We start from the raw sequence: 14,952 nt of genomic DNA, 5'->3' as shown, positions 1-14,952 counted from the left end.
TTCCAGACATTACAAAGCACGTTCAAACAAACAAACAAACTCTTCAGCTTTATAATATTAGTATAGATGAAGAGCTAAAGTTTGTGAGATTGTATGGGATAATCTATGAATCTACTGAACCGTTTTTGAAAATTCTTTTTTTTACCTATAGAATGCCACATATTACTAAGACAGTAATCGGCTATTATTTTTATCCTCGTATTCCAACGAAAATTGAAACTACGCCAGTGAAACACAGAGGCGTATGCTATGCTTGTCAAAATTTAATTATCTTAGTCAATTACTTTGTCCGGTCTGTCGCAAATATAACAATTAAACGTCACCGGTAACATATCAAAAGCACATATTGGCAGAGGCCAGTTAAATGTTATCTATAACAAATAATTGTCTGTCAGTCGGTGGGAAACGCGTGTCCAGCGCCCAAGTTTAACCAATCGGGTCAGATAAGTGCCAACTAATAGATAAAACGCTATGAAAATGTTATATTCTAAACCACTCCATGTTATGAACAATGATGGCTTTATATTCACGAAATCGGTCAATATAGGTATTTACTCTACTTGAATAGGTACAATGAAGTACAGTGGTTTGCTCTGTAGTTTATTTTTTTTTAAAAGAATATTTGCCATATCTTTTAAATATGACCAATATTCTCATTACCCTCCAACTAGGCGGAAAAGACTGTTTGGAGTGGGTACGACAATCGACAGCGGGCGGCGATCGAACCTCCACCCGTCGGTGACGAGTCTAGCCCCTTTACCACTGAGCTATTGAGACTTTGGGTCATGATATCCTGGGTTTGAGTCCTGGGTCAGGTTTTCTAATATAGAACTTTTTTTTTCTAAGAAAAGTTTCGGTGAAAATTCTTAGTCTTGGGAAGTTGACGGTGTTACATGCCCGCCTCGGATTGTCGCAACGATTACAAAAACAAATATTAATTATCACCGTAAACCCGCGAATCCAGGCCAGGCCCTTTAGTTGGTCGTAATAATTGGCATGTTAAAAGTTATTGAAACAAATTGTTAAAACATTTGAACTTCTGAGAAGAAGAAGATGATTTGGGCAAATGTAATGTGCACAGCTGGATGAAGGCGGCTCAAAACCATGTTGTTTGAAAGTTCTTAAGATAGGCCTATGTTTAGGAGTGGATGTCTATCATCTGACAATATTATGACGGTGAATGCATTTCCGAGTCATCATTCATCATTATCAACCCGGCTCACTGCTGAGCTCGAGTCTCATCTCATAACAGTCCACCACACTGGCCCAATGCGGATTGGCAAACTTCACACAAGCAGAGAATTAAGGAAATTCTCTGATATGCAGGTTTCCTAACGATGTTTTCCCTTCACTGTTTGAGACACAGAGAATTAAGAAAATTCTCTGGTATGCAGGTTTCCTAACGATGTTTTTCCTTTACTATTTGTGACATGTGATATTTAATTTCTTAAAATGCAAACAACTGTAAAGTTGGAGGTGCAATCCCCGGACCGGATTCGAACCCACACACTCCCGAAATCGGAGGCACAGGTCATATCCACTGGGCATAAAAATTTGTATGAAAGCATTACGTCCATATAAAATTCATGTCAAATGTATTAATATCAGTCTAGACAGTTCCGAGGTGGATTAAGAGTTATGCAAAACGTCAGGGCGTCTAGACTTCGCGGAAAATCTACGGGCTCGGCGATACACCGAAACTGTTTAGGTATTACATGTAAGAATAAACAACCGATTTTTAAAACTATTTCGCCGCCGTAGTTCCCGTTCCTATGGGAATACGGAGATAAAATGGCTTTTAGCATCCGGGGATAGTGTAGCTTCCCTATAGTGAAAGAATTTTTCAAATCGTTTCAGTAGGTAATTTCGGAGCTGCAAACAAACAATCAACTCTATCCTCTTTCTAATATTAGTATGGATTGGATATTGTATTTCCGTATTATTAAATTACGTGTGTAAAAAAGCAAGGTGTATGCACTGCAACATAATAATAACATCAATAGTCAATACATAAAAATAAAACTTAAGTGTATGTCTGTGATTTTAAAATAACTATGTTCTCTTAAATGCTCACAGTTATTTACTAAAAACAATTACGCTTTTTTAAAATTTTGTCTGTCTGTGTGTTTATCTGGGCCATGGGCTATCTTTGGAATGGCTGAACCAAATTTACTGGGACTTTCATTGGAAGGTAGAGGAGAGTATTGAGCTACTTTTATTCTGAAAAAAAATGTCTGGATTAATTTAACCGTAGATTTCAATAGTTAAGTGAATTTTAAAAATAAGTTCTGCGGTTCCACGATGAATTTACATACAACAAACAAGCAAATTCACCTTCGCATTTATAATATTAGTTAGTTATAGAGAGAGGGTGTGGGTTCGAATCCGGTCCGGGGCATGCACCTCCAACTTTTCAGTTGTGTGTATTTTATGAAATTAAATTAACTCGTAATATTAATTAATGCTAATTAAATATTACGAGTCTCAAACGGCGATTTCATATCGCGGCGATTCACCGTTTGAGACTCGTAATATTTAATTAGCATCGTGAGGAAACCAGCATACCACAGAATTTTCTTAATTGAAGTCTGCCAATCCGCATTGGGCCAGCATGGTGGACTATTGGCCTAACTCTAGCCTAGGCTCGAGCTCAGCAGTGAGCCGAATGAGTTGATAAAGTCGAATGGTGAACGCCGCAAGTTCGTCCGCGAGAAATTTAGTTTTTCTACATACATCCTGCGGGAACCACGGATTTTTTTGGGATTTTAAGTGGCGTAGGTCCCTATATGTTGCTTAATAACCTGCTCTATCTGCTAATGAAATCGGCTTAGCTGTTCCAGAGATTAGTCCGAAGCAATATACAGAGAAAAATTAAAAACAATAAGTTGTTGACGTTTCAGCGTCGTTTAAATAACTTTAAGCCACAGTTATTTCGAAATCACAGACATTTAAATTTTATTTATATGCATATTGATATATTAAGTATAACAGATAGCATGAATTCTCGTGTAAAGGCGTCTTCAGCCTCACCTCACTCAAACTTTATAAGCGTTTACCTTTGAACAATAAAAGTGCTCTTCATAAATCCCATCCCCCCGAGATTCCCTTGTAATTTATGTTACAACTTTTCGGGAATTCAATTCCCGCATAAAACACCCATTGTGATAACGGATTAGTGGAGTAAATTGTTTTTTTTTATCTCCCCTTCTCTCTCTCTCTCCGATTGTCTTTTTTCTACGGCTTAGTTAATTATTTATGGTATTGTTATCTTTTTCTTCCGATGTGTTTTTGTAGGAAATTAGGTTACGTTGTTCCTTTTTTGGGCATTAGACATTGTGTAGTTAATGAAACCATTATGGAATTTATTTGTTTTGTTTGAAACTGCTTTAGTAAGCGAATCCTAAAAGCTATTAAGGTTATAAATAAATGCCTATATATTTTCTACTGGCGTACGTCTGCGACTTCGTTCGCGTTTGCTTCGTTCGTTCTGTTTTTTTCAAATCCCGCAGTAATCATGAAATAAGAAGCCCTTAATGTCACAACAAGCTTAAATTAAAATTAAAGCTGGTTTTGTCGATAAGGAGCCGCTTAAACTTACTGGTTAATATTCGGCTCGTGCTGCAAAGAAACTAGGTAATATAGGCCTATGCTTTCAACAGTTTAGTAGGCGATATTCTATTAAATCTTTTCATACCAAAAATAATGTACTACCCTTATAAAACGTCAAACTATCAACCCCCCGTAAGAAAAATGGACGGAACAAAACAAAGTTACCTTTTCCATATTGCGAGTGTATTGTACAAACTGTAACGAACCTTATGTCGTGAATGTTAAGGTACAAAATGTAAAAAACTGTTTCGTCGTTCGCAATTATGTAAGGAATAACTTTTAATATAAGTTTATAAAACCGTTATTTTTTTGTACAGTGGGACCAACTACACTTAAACGCTGTTACTTTAGTTTCAAAATTGTACTTTTCATTGATATTGGTTAATGGAAAACAAAATTACTATATTCATTGTGGAAGATACAAGTAAGGTTACTAGAACTATCAGGTTATGTTTTTTCAAGCTAAAATTTATATTTTAGGATAGGAAATTATTATCCATAGTTTCTAAATATGATCATGATCTAAAATTCATTGTAATATAATTAGCTAGCCGGTAACATTGTTAAAGTACAATGGTACAGCCTGGATGGTACGAGTAAGTGACATTGCAGCCTATGATTTATTTTGACAAACAAAAGAAGGGCATTCCATATCTTTGCAGGCACGAGCAGAGCAATTAGGAAGAAAAGTGATTAGTATTCCATTGGTTAGGTAGCGGTAAGTATTTTTGCCATGCCTTGCTTGCTGCAGCGGTCGGTGGATGCAATGATAGGACGGTGTAGGAGGAATAAGATCAAAAGTGTTTACGAGCACAAGTTTAGGAAAAGGGCTAGCAGGAAGAATTACAATATTCGCAACACTGTACAAACTTTCCAAGGTGCAAAGTGCGATCAAGTTCAAACAGTCCCTCAGTTGTCGAAACACTTGAGAAAATTTTCCATGCGATCCAATTTCTCGGAAAATATGCTACGTGATGTAACTCAGCGAAAATAGGACCATTGGTGCGATGCTATCACACCGTGATAAACATAAAACGACGACCTCTGTGACTGGCTGTGCACTTTGAGTGAAAAGTTTCGGATTCGCTTCCTGTGAATTTCAAGAAGAAAATTTTTAAGGTTAGTTATATGTAGGTATTTTGGTGATGTTTATTAATTGTAAAGGTAGTAGCTTGTTTGTGTAACAGAATAGATATGTGTCGTCAAACTGAAATCCTGTATGTAAATCTGAAGGTAGGTTACATTATCATAGACTTAGAGATCCTTATCTTTCTTGTTTCTTTTTCTATTTCTATTTGTTCCACCTAGTCCTGCAGATGATCCTTATCTTTCTTGTTTCTTTTTCTATTTCTATTTGTTCCACCAAGTCCTGCAGATGCAGACGCCTGGCAAACTGTCGCATTACTCGGCATCCGGATTTAAACTGCATGCGTCCATAGATCAACATCGGACGCATCGCATCATGGATTTTAGTGTTCTTTGTATAGAAATAGTCATACAAGTGCGTCCACTGATCCCCACCTTACAGATCGCATAGAACGGATCTACCGTTAAATTAAATGCAATGCGTCCGATACGTACGATGCGTTCAGTGGACGCCTACCAAAACACAGCTATTCACAAACCTATGACGACCTCCGTGGCACAGTGGTATGCGCGGTGGATTTACAAGACGGAGGTCCTGGGTTCGATCCCCGGCTGGGCAGATTGAGATTTTCTTAATTGGTCCAAGTCTGGCTGGTGGGAGGCTTCAGCCGTGGCTAGTTACCACCCTACCGGCAAAGACGTACCGCCAAGCGATTTAGCGTTCCGGTACGATGTCGTGTAGAAACCGAAAAGGGATGTGGATTTTAATACTCCTTCTAACAAGTCAGCCTGTTTTCATCTTAGACTGCATCATCACTTACCATCAGGTGAGATTGTAGTCATGGGCTAACTTGTAAAGAATAAAAAAAAAACCTCACAATCTTTGCCTACTACAAGATGAATCTTTGTAATCATTTACGACAAACAAATTTTACGAAGGCTGTCTTACAGTAAGCAAGCTAGATTAAAGTTTGACCTTAATCAACCTCAACAAGGAAAAACTATAAGAAAATTTTGAATGATATGCAGATGATGTCACGGACGTCCCTTAGTTGTTTTAAACTGTCACGTATGGCGTAACCTCCGCTTCACGGAAACGAAACCCGATCCCAGGCGTTATCAGGTTATGTCATTTTCTCAAAACTCACAGCAACATCGCGTGATATTAACCTAAACAATTACATAGTATTTACATATAGCATACTTCAGATAAGTTCCTAGTAATTGTTATCACTTCGGATTCTTGGCATACTTGGGAGAGGAATCCGAAGATAGGTATGCGGGAGTCGATCATGGCTCTTATCAGATGATAAATACGGTGATGATGTATTGTTGGAGGTATTTTTACTCAAGGCAGCCGTCATGTTCGACATAACGGTTTTCCGGTAATTAAGCGTGAAATTGATGATTTTTTTAATGACAAACATACATGGAAGCGTTTTGGCCTTCTGCATGCAAGATGGTTTTAAAGTCTTTTCACACTAGCTAGCATCGACTAAGCGCTTGATTTGTATCGTCTTGTCCAGATTAACTGCCTCATTGGTCGCATGAATAAATAGTACTATGGATAATGATTTAGTTTATCCAGGATTCTCATATGGGGCCAGGGCATCAAAAAAATGTTTACCATACGCGAAATGCCTTGAAAGACCGATATTGATTAAGTTTTTTTGCATATTAGGTCTGAGAACAAAATTTTTTATATCCCTAAATGATTTTAGGGTGGTCCACCTCAAAGTTTCTCAATCAATCGCGCATTAATTTTAATTGGTTTAGAGTAAATTTAATCCTTTGTTCGTAAATATCCCTACTTCAATTACCTAAGCTGGGTAGGTAGATTAATTATCGATTTGAGGGTAGTTATGAAAAAACTACTTTTTTACCGCTCGAACGTTGAATCCCGTTAGGATGACGCAGACGGAGTTCGTATGCAGTCTTTCGACAAAAACCCCGGAAACCACGCAGTACTATGTGCAATTAAACACTTTTCAAATTTTTCGTATTTTTTTAAATCTTCGTGTGCCAAAAACAAGGTAGGCAGGTATTGGTTTGCTCAAAATTACCTTCATTTTGGCAGTGACAACCTTCCCTGGATAAGTTGGAAGACTAACTAACTATAGATAGTCCATAAAGTCCTATTCTTGTGGGATAATTCCACAAGGACTTGTACGTAATAATTATACGAGTCGTCTATTTTTTTTTTGTTTTCATTAACAATTCATATTCGGCTCACTGCTGAGCACAAGTCTCTTCTCAGAGTGAGAGGGATTAGGCCAATAGTCCACCCCGCTGGCCCAGTGCGGATTGGCAGACTTAACACTCGCAGCGAATTATGAAAATTCTCAGGTATACAGGTTTCCTCACCATGTTTTTCCGTCACCGTTTGAGACACGTGTTATTTTCTTTCTTTAAATGCACATAACTGAAAAGTTGTAGGTGTATGGCCCGGACCGAATTCGAACCTACGCCTTCTGGAAACAGAGACAGAGGCCATACCCACGGCAATTTTTTTACTACTACGTTTGTTTTTAGTTATTTTAATATGACAGTGTATTTTAAAACTACACGGATTCCTCTATGGTTATCACACTAATATTATAGAGGCGAAAGTTTGTGTGTAAGTGTGTATGTTTGTTACTCCTTTACGTTGAAGTTACTGGACCGATTTAGTTGAAATTTATAACGGAAATAGATTTCTCCCATGGGTTTGGTTAAAACCAGATTTTTTAACACGCGAATGGAGTGGCGGAGTTGGAATGGAGTTACTTCCTCTAGTAAATTATAATTATCTAAGCCTATGAAAACTCCATTATCCAAACGAAAAGTAATCAAAAAACACATCAGCACCTAAACAAATTTCAAATAGATAAGTATTTCAAACAGCAGTGCAAAAGTGAAGTTATTAGTTTAATTTAATTACTCGACCCTTCGTCCTTCTACTTCATGAAAGGCTCAAATTCCATTTTATCCGGGATAGGTTTTCCAATTAAGGTCACCGCAATGTTTGCACTTAAAATTGATAAAACTCATTACCGTTCAAAAGTTTCAGAGTCGATTTATATTACCGCAAAGCTTTAACTACGAATTCAATTTTGTGTAGGTACGAGTAAGGTCATCATCATCATCATTATCAATAATCGGCTCATTGCTGAGCTCGAGTCTCTTCTCAGAATTAGAGGGGTTAGGGCACCACGCTGGCCCAATGCGGATTGGCAGACTTCACACACGCAGAGAATTAAGTAAATTCTCAGGTATGCTCATGATGTTATTCCTTCGCCGTTTGAAACACGTGATATTTAATTTCTGTAAATGCACACAACTGAGTTGGAGTTGGAAAAGTTGGAGGTGCACACCCTCCGGAATCGGAGGCAGAGGTCATATCCACTGGGCTATCACGGAATTTTAAGTAAGGTCATCAGTATGTTAATATTTTGGGACCTGTATTAGCTAAGTGGACCATATCAGTTGAGATTATAGTCAATGGCTTACTTGTAAAAAAATATAACAAAAAAAAACCCGAATCGAAGTTGCAATATTCTAAAACGCCTATTTATTGACTTAAGCCTACGAAATACACTGAGTTAACGAATAGCCATATGGGTTTATGACATCACGTCAACTGGCAGTTAAAGATTTCTATCACTTGGTATAAAAAAATGTCAGTGACAGTCTAATAACCCCTCACCCAACCATCACGGCCCAAAAACAAAACATTTTCACGAGCGAAACACACCTCAATCTGTGAAGGAAAAAACCTCAACAAATTACACGCGGCTAAGTGAGTTAAAAAGAAAACAAGAAGTCGGCTAATCAAAGAGAATGGCGCTCTCGAAGATAAATTTATTATTATCAGCTTAGTTTTGTACCAGAGAATTCTGCTCCCTGCTACGGGCTTGCTCCAGAAGGCATCCCTCTCGCCTCAATTACATCGGGCTAAGAATTTCATTGCCAAATATTTTCCTTTTACTCGCAACTATGTGGTACAAAGTGAAATAGATATCAGACTTTCGTTGCGAGCTTTGAAATCTTCACTTAAATATCTTCTCCTTTTCCTTTTATTTTTTTATTATTTAACAAGTTTTTGACTGTGATATCACCTGATTTCAGCAGAAAATGCGGTCAGCATAGCTTTCTATTTAACTGATAGTTTTTTCATTGTATTAGTTACTAGCTGATGCCGCACGGTATCACCGGCGAGGTTTCCGTTCCCGTAAGAATACGGGGATAATGTATAGCCTGTAGCATTTCTCGATAAATGAGCTACCTAACACTGAAAGAATTTTCCAAATCGGACGAGTAGTTCCGCATATTAGCGCGTTCAAACAAAAAAACTCTTCAGCTTTATAATATTAGTATAGATATTTTTAAATATTCTTCTTGTTTAACTCCAATTAATCTGACAGACTGTAACAGGAGGGGTTCTAAAATACTCCAAAAGGCGAGGGTCGAACTTATGAACTCCCGGTGTAAGTCCAACCTCTTTACCCTATTTAGCCTCAATTGAGGCTATCTAGTAAAAATTAGTGGAAGTCTGACCGCATGTTAAGGGATGAAGCAGTCCAAGATGGAAGCGTGATTAATTGGATAGACTATCAGAACGTCTTTGCCAGTACAACTAACTAGACCAGACCTAAGCCAATTTAGAAAATATAAATTTCTAAAACTGATCCGAGCTGGGAAGCTTACACAGGTCATCTCTTGTGAGAAGCACATCACTACCTAGAGCGACAGTGGTAAAATGTAGATTGTACACAAATATAACAGAAGTAGGCTTAATGAAAGGCACCGCATCAGCCTATTCCTTGCACGGCGCAGCCAAACATCCCCCGGGCTTCATTATTGAAAGGTCGCAATATCCCCGCCCATGACGCGTCGCCTTAATTACTACATCTGCTGATATTACGACGAAAAGGTGTGTGCAGCCTGAGGGACAGTGCTGCTGGGTAAACTTGGAACTGATCCTCATCAGACGTAGGAGATACAGAGGAATATATGGCTTACACGTTAGGCTGAAATCCATTATCTAAATAGAGCAACTGCATAATTGCGTATTTGCGCTGTACTGTGTCTGTAGACTTTCGAGTTTTTTAAATTTTTCTAAGAGTTTTTCTAAGTGTTTTCTAAGTTTTTTTTTAAGAGACTTTATCTCTTATTTATTTATCCTTTTTTAAATTTTTAACAATGTTTTTTAATCAAAAAACACTACTAAAAATTTATAAAAAATAATTCAACTCCCCCGCTGCGGGACATTTGAGTGCCCAAGCAAGGTGGTCAGGGTTCCAGATTGAGGAATCTCCTCACAATACGCGCCGTCTCAAGAATAACTGCCTTCTGTATCCGACTCTTAATCCAACAGTTTAGCGAAAGCTTCTTGAGATGTTGGTGTAGACCTTCGATATTATTAAGCCTCATTTGGCTGTTTTTTTTAACATATTCCGTTCCCCTCCAATTAGTCGGAATTATGTGTTGGGAGTGGATAAGACAATAGTATAGCGGACTATTGCAGCTATTGCGGTTTCAAAATATACTTTGGCTGATTTTATATTTATATAGTGCCTCTATAACAGTATTTACGGGTGTGAGATCTATTTTTATAAAAATTAATCCAATTATTCATTGTAATGATATAACTCAAGAACGAGCTCACCTATCCAAACCAAATGTTTAGGCTTTGTTCGGACTATTTAGTAGATGGTTTATGTGAAGTTTGCACAAAATCCGTCGAGCGTTTCTTCATTTATTGCTGTGCTGTTATTGCCTAGCAAGGCAACGCTAGGGATAGGTAAGCGAAGCTTGACCAAGTTTGTGTGTAGATTATAAAAATAAATCATAGACAACAATATGTTTTTGATCATGAAGTTTTGTGAACTGTAAGATCCTGAACCTTTTATAGTGTTTTTCAGACATATATAAAGTGTTTTTAGACAGTTCGTTTTGCTTTTGAAAGTTTGCCGCGGTTAACGATAATAGTACGTATTTTAAACGTCATAAGGCAACTGTCATGCTATCTGAAAAATACTTTAGTAAAAAAATATACCTAATGAGACTGGTCAGTAATGTCAGTGGTCGCACCATACCGTCCAAACCCGATATTGTTTCCTCCTGAACTGGTATTTAATGAAATCCACTAATTTGATCACATTTTCGGAAAAATCTATTGTAGATATATGTAGCATCTAAGCGTTTTGGTGCATAAGTAAGATGCGTTGTTTTATGTTTTTTGGAGGAAAAAGCAGGTTAGACCACCATACAGATACGATGGACGTTGGTGGGCTTTGGGCAATAATTAAGGCTGTGACGATTATTCATTATTAAGCCATATTCGGCTCACTGCTCAGCTCGAGTCTCTTCTCAGAATGAGAGGGGTTAGGTCAATAGTTCACCACGCTGGCCCAATGCGGATTGGCATACTTCGCACGTTTTCTCATGATGTTTTTCGCGCACCTTCAACTTTTCAGTTTTTATGAAATTTAATACCACGTGTGAAGTGTTTCAAACGGTGAAGGAAAAACATCGTGTGGAAACCTGCATACCTTAGAATTTTCTTAATTCTCTACGTGTGTGAAGTGTTAGCGTGGTGGACTATTAGCCTAACCGTTCTTATTCTGAGAGCAGACTCTCGTGCTCAACAGTGAACTGATTGTGGGTTGATGATGATGATGACATAACATGGACTCAGACCGATCCTCATGCCAAACTTATGAATAGTTTTATAAGGAAAATAAATATTTGCTTACAAATAAAGTTTAAAATTTTCCTAGCAGTGTTTAATCCCTGGAGCTGAGCTGGTTTTCCATTTTTCCGTTTGAGCTGTATACCCCATGCTAGAGGTGCTTTACTATCGTTTGCGTTAAAGTTGAAAATCGTCCGGTGCAGATTTTTATAATTCGTAACAAGTAGGGGTGTGAATTTTGTTAAACCATGAAGAAATATCGATAATTTGTAAAAAAAATATGTATTGTTTTGTGAAAACTAAGTATGACAGAGAGTTTTACAGTTACTCGTATTTTCGACTGACTTTAGAAATAAAGGTTCTGTACTTAACTTGTATGTTCATCCTGGAATATCTCAGATCTGATTTGGTTGGGGATTTCATGAATTTAAACGTGTTTTGTAGGAATAATTATGTGAAGGAAAATTTAATTTAAATGCGTGACATTATTCTTTGAAAAAAATTTGTAAGTAGTGGAAGTTTTGAAGTAATCTTCAAAAATTTTCGGAATTTACTGTCTTTATTTTTACACTGCCTGTGTGATAATAAAGCTATAATATTTTTTTTCTCCAAAGTATATCGCGGAAACCCCTTAGTATATTGGTATATTAACGTAATACGTAAAACGGTTGTGTTTTACCTACTTGAATACGTGCGATGCGTCAACGTCCTTACGATGTTTGAATCTCAACAAATTCTTTATTAAACAATAATAATTATAACTCTATGAATTGCCTCAGCATGGCATTCGCTGTAAAAACCAAATAAAACAAACACAAACGTAGTACCGAGAATCTATTTTTAAAGTGTTTAGTTAAGAAGTAAACACTAATATTTGGTATGTCATATTTTACATTTTACAATATCGACTGCTACTCGAAACTGTGGTCATATGTTGGTATTAACCTATGCACTTAATTCCGTATATCGATACAATAGTCATCCCTACGAGCAAGGAATGAGGTGAGCTCTTTAAATATTGACACAAGACTTAGGGAGACGACACAGAAATGTATCCAAACAGTGAGGTGTCGATGTTTATTTGTGTAGCAATAGACATCGCAATAATGCGCCGGCTCCTGACACTGTGTACAGACGCTGGAGACGCGGGCACTTGAGGACGTGTTTAGACACCTTCCCTCGTCATTCTTAACTATTCCTTCAAAGTCGGTTAGTAAAAGATCCGAGCTTTAAAGCACCTTTACCAGCATGTCAATTATGACTTGGGTTTTTCTGTTTATTTCTGATTCGATCACGCAGAGAAAGTTTTTATAGCTCGCTCTATCACTTGCTGATCACTAGGCGCACTAGTGTCAAAAACAGTTTTCCCTTTATTTATTTTTTACATTTTAGCCCTTGACTACAATCTCACCTGATGGTAAGTGATGATGCATTCTAAGATGGAAGCGGGCTAACTTGTTAGGAGGAGGATGAAAATCCATACCCCTTTCAGTTTCTACACGACATCGTACTGGAACGCTAAAATCTAAATCGCTTCGCGGTACGGTAGAGTAGTACCTAGCCATTGTCGAAGCCTCCCACCAGCCAGACCTGGGCCAATTAAGAAATCCTTAATCAGCCGAGGATCGAAACCAGGACCTTAGTTTTGTAAATCCACCGCGCTTACCACTGCGCCACGTAGGCCGTCAAAACCCTTCTTATAGGAGAGGGGATTGAGAGCTAAAGCTAAATATTAGTATTGACTAATAATGACATTTTGGCTAGACGTTTTTAGGCTACCCAAGAAATAGTTTGAATTTATTTAGCAACCGAAGCGCGATCTGTTTGTTAACTTTTGTAGTAAATACATTTTAGGAATCAGTTGTTTTAGCTGACAGGAAAACAATTATTATTAACAAGCCAAAGGGTTAGTTTTATTCAAACCAATTTACATTTCAAGACTTTCCAAGTCAGCCTTTTCCGTTTTGACAATTTTCGTTTCAGATTTTCGATTAAATACTGATTCGTTTTGGTACGTTCGTAATTATACATAGAGTAACACGCTTAGGAGTAGCTTACTATTCAGATACTTCTTATAGGCTTTCTTAATATAGTGAAACATAATTATGACTATTGTATTTATCCCTTGTATTTTCTTTTTAAATCTTACATTGCGAAGAAATTGACGTCGCCCTGTCGTCGTGTGTTGTCTTCCAGACTTGCTCATCGGATTGAAGCAGGTTTCAACCTCTCTTCTTCTTCTTCTTCTTAGAGTGCCTCTCTGAGAAGTCTCTATCCTTCGCGAGGCGAAATAATTGTGCGGCGCTCGCGATCCCGGTCCACTCTCTGTCTGTTTGTTGTTTCTGTTTATGTTTCTCAGCCAAGACTTCTCTCTTCGGGCTTTACCATCGATAACGGCTCAAGATACTTTTTTTGGGCTTCTTTCTATGTTGTCCCAACCGTGCCGCTATTTTTCATGTTTGTAAATTTGGTTGGCTATGATCGTATTTAATTGTTATGATGTTTTTATTTTAATAAAATCTTGATGATTTCGTTAATGGTAAAAGTAGATGTACCACATCATGAATACGAAACGCATTCTACATAATTATTGTCCATCAACTAGAAGCTTGTTAAGCCTCATGTGATTGTAATGACAACGGCACGCCTTTCAGGCCGGATCACAGCAATGCTGATTGGCGACACAAATAAGCATGGCGGTTGTGCTTCCTGGACGAGCTGTATCACAAAATCTATTCTACAACTAAATTTTTTAAATGATTTGACGTGATATAATAAATGTATCGCGAATGTATCCCTTCAATCCCCTCACGGAATCACCTGTGTTTCTCTTTGGATAATTATACATCAAAAACAAAGTCGAAAATTGTTTTAATCGCGCCGGATATTTCTTGATGGGCAAAATAATTAGAGCGGGTCCGTCTCAAAGGAATTGGTAATTTTGGATTTTGGTAATTCATAAACGAGGGGTTTTGATCATACTCCCGGTTTTGAATGAACCGAATGAATGATGAATGTCCTTTGAATCACATAATTCAATCGTTCGCTCAAACATGGAAATTCTGTAGCATAGCTTTGATAGTTAAACTCCACCGAAATATCAAAACTTAATCCACTACCTACTAGATATTTGGGCATAACTTAACACTTAATAATAACTGGCTAGCTGAGTTAGGAACCACGTTAATAACTCTTGTAACTTTAAGTTTTCGATTTTAATTATCACTAAAATAACATTAACTGATTTTTCAAAGTTCTTGTAAAGTAGGTCAACTTGATATTAATGAACTTCAACTTTGACTTTATGATAATATCATCATTAGCAACCCATTTTCTGCTCACTGTTGGGCACGAGTCTCCCCTCGTACGAGAGGGGTTAGACCAACAGTCAACCATGCTAGCCCAATGGGGATTGGTAGACTTTACACAAGTATTAAGGAAATTCTCAGGTATGCAGGTTCCCTCACGAGGTTTTTCTTTAACCGTTTGAGACATTTAATTTCTTAAAATGCAAATAACTGAAAAGTTGGAGGTGCATGTCCCGGAGCAGATTCGAACCTACGCCCTCAGAATCGAAGGCAGGG

This window comes from Bicyclus anynana, chromosome 20 (genome assembly GCF_947172395.1).
Source record: "Bicyclus anynana chromosome 20, ilBicAnyn1.1, whole genome shotgun sequence".
NCBI lineage: Eukaryota > Metazoa > Arthropoda > Insecta > Lepidoptera > Nymphalidae > Bicyclus > Bicyclus anynana.
Note: the sequence above shows the minus strand (reverse complement) of the source record.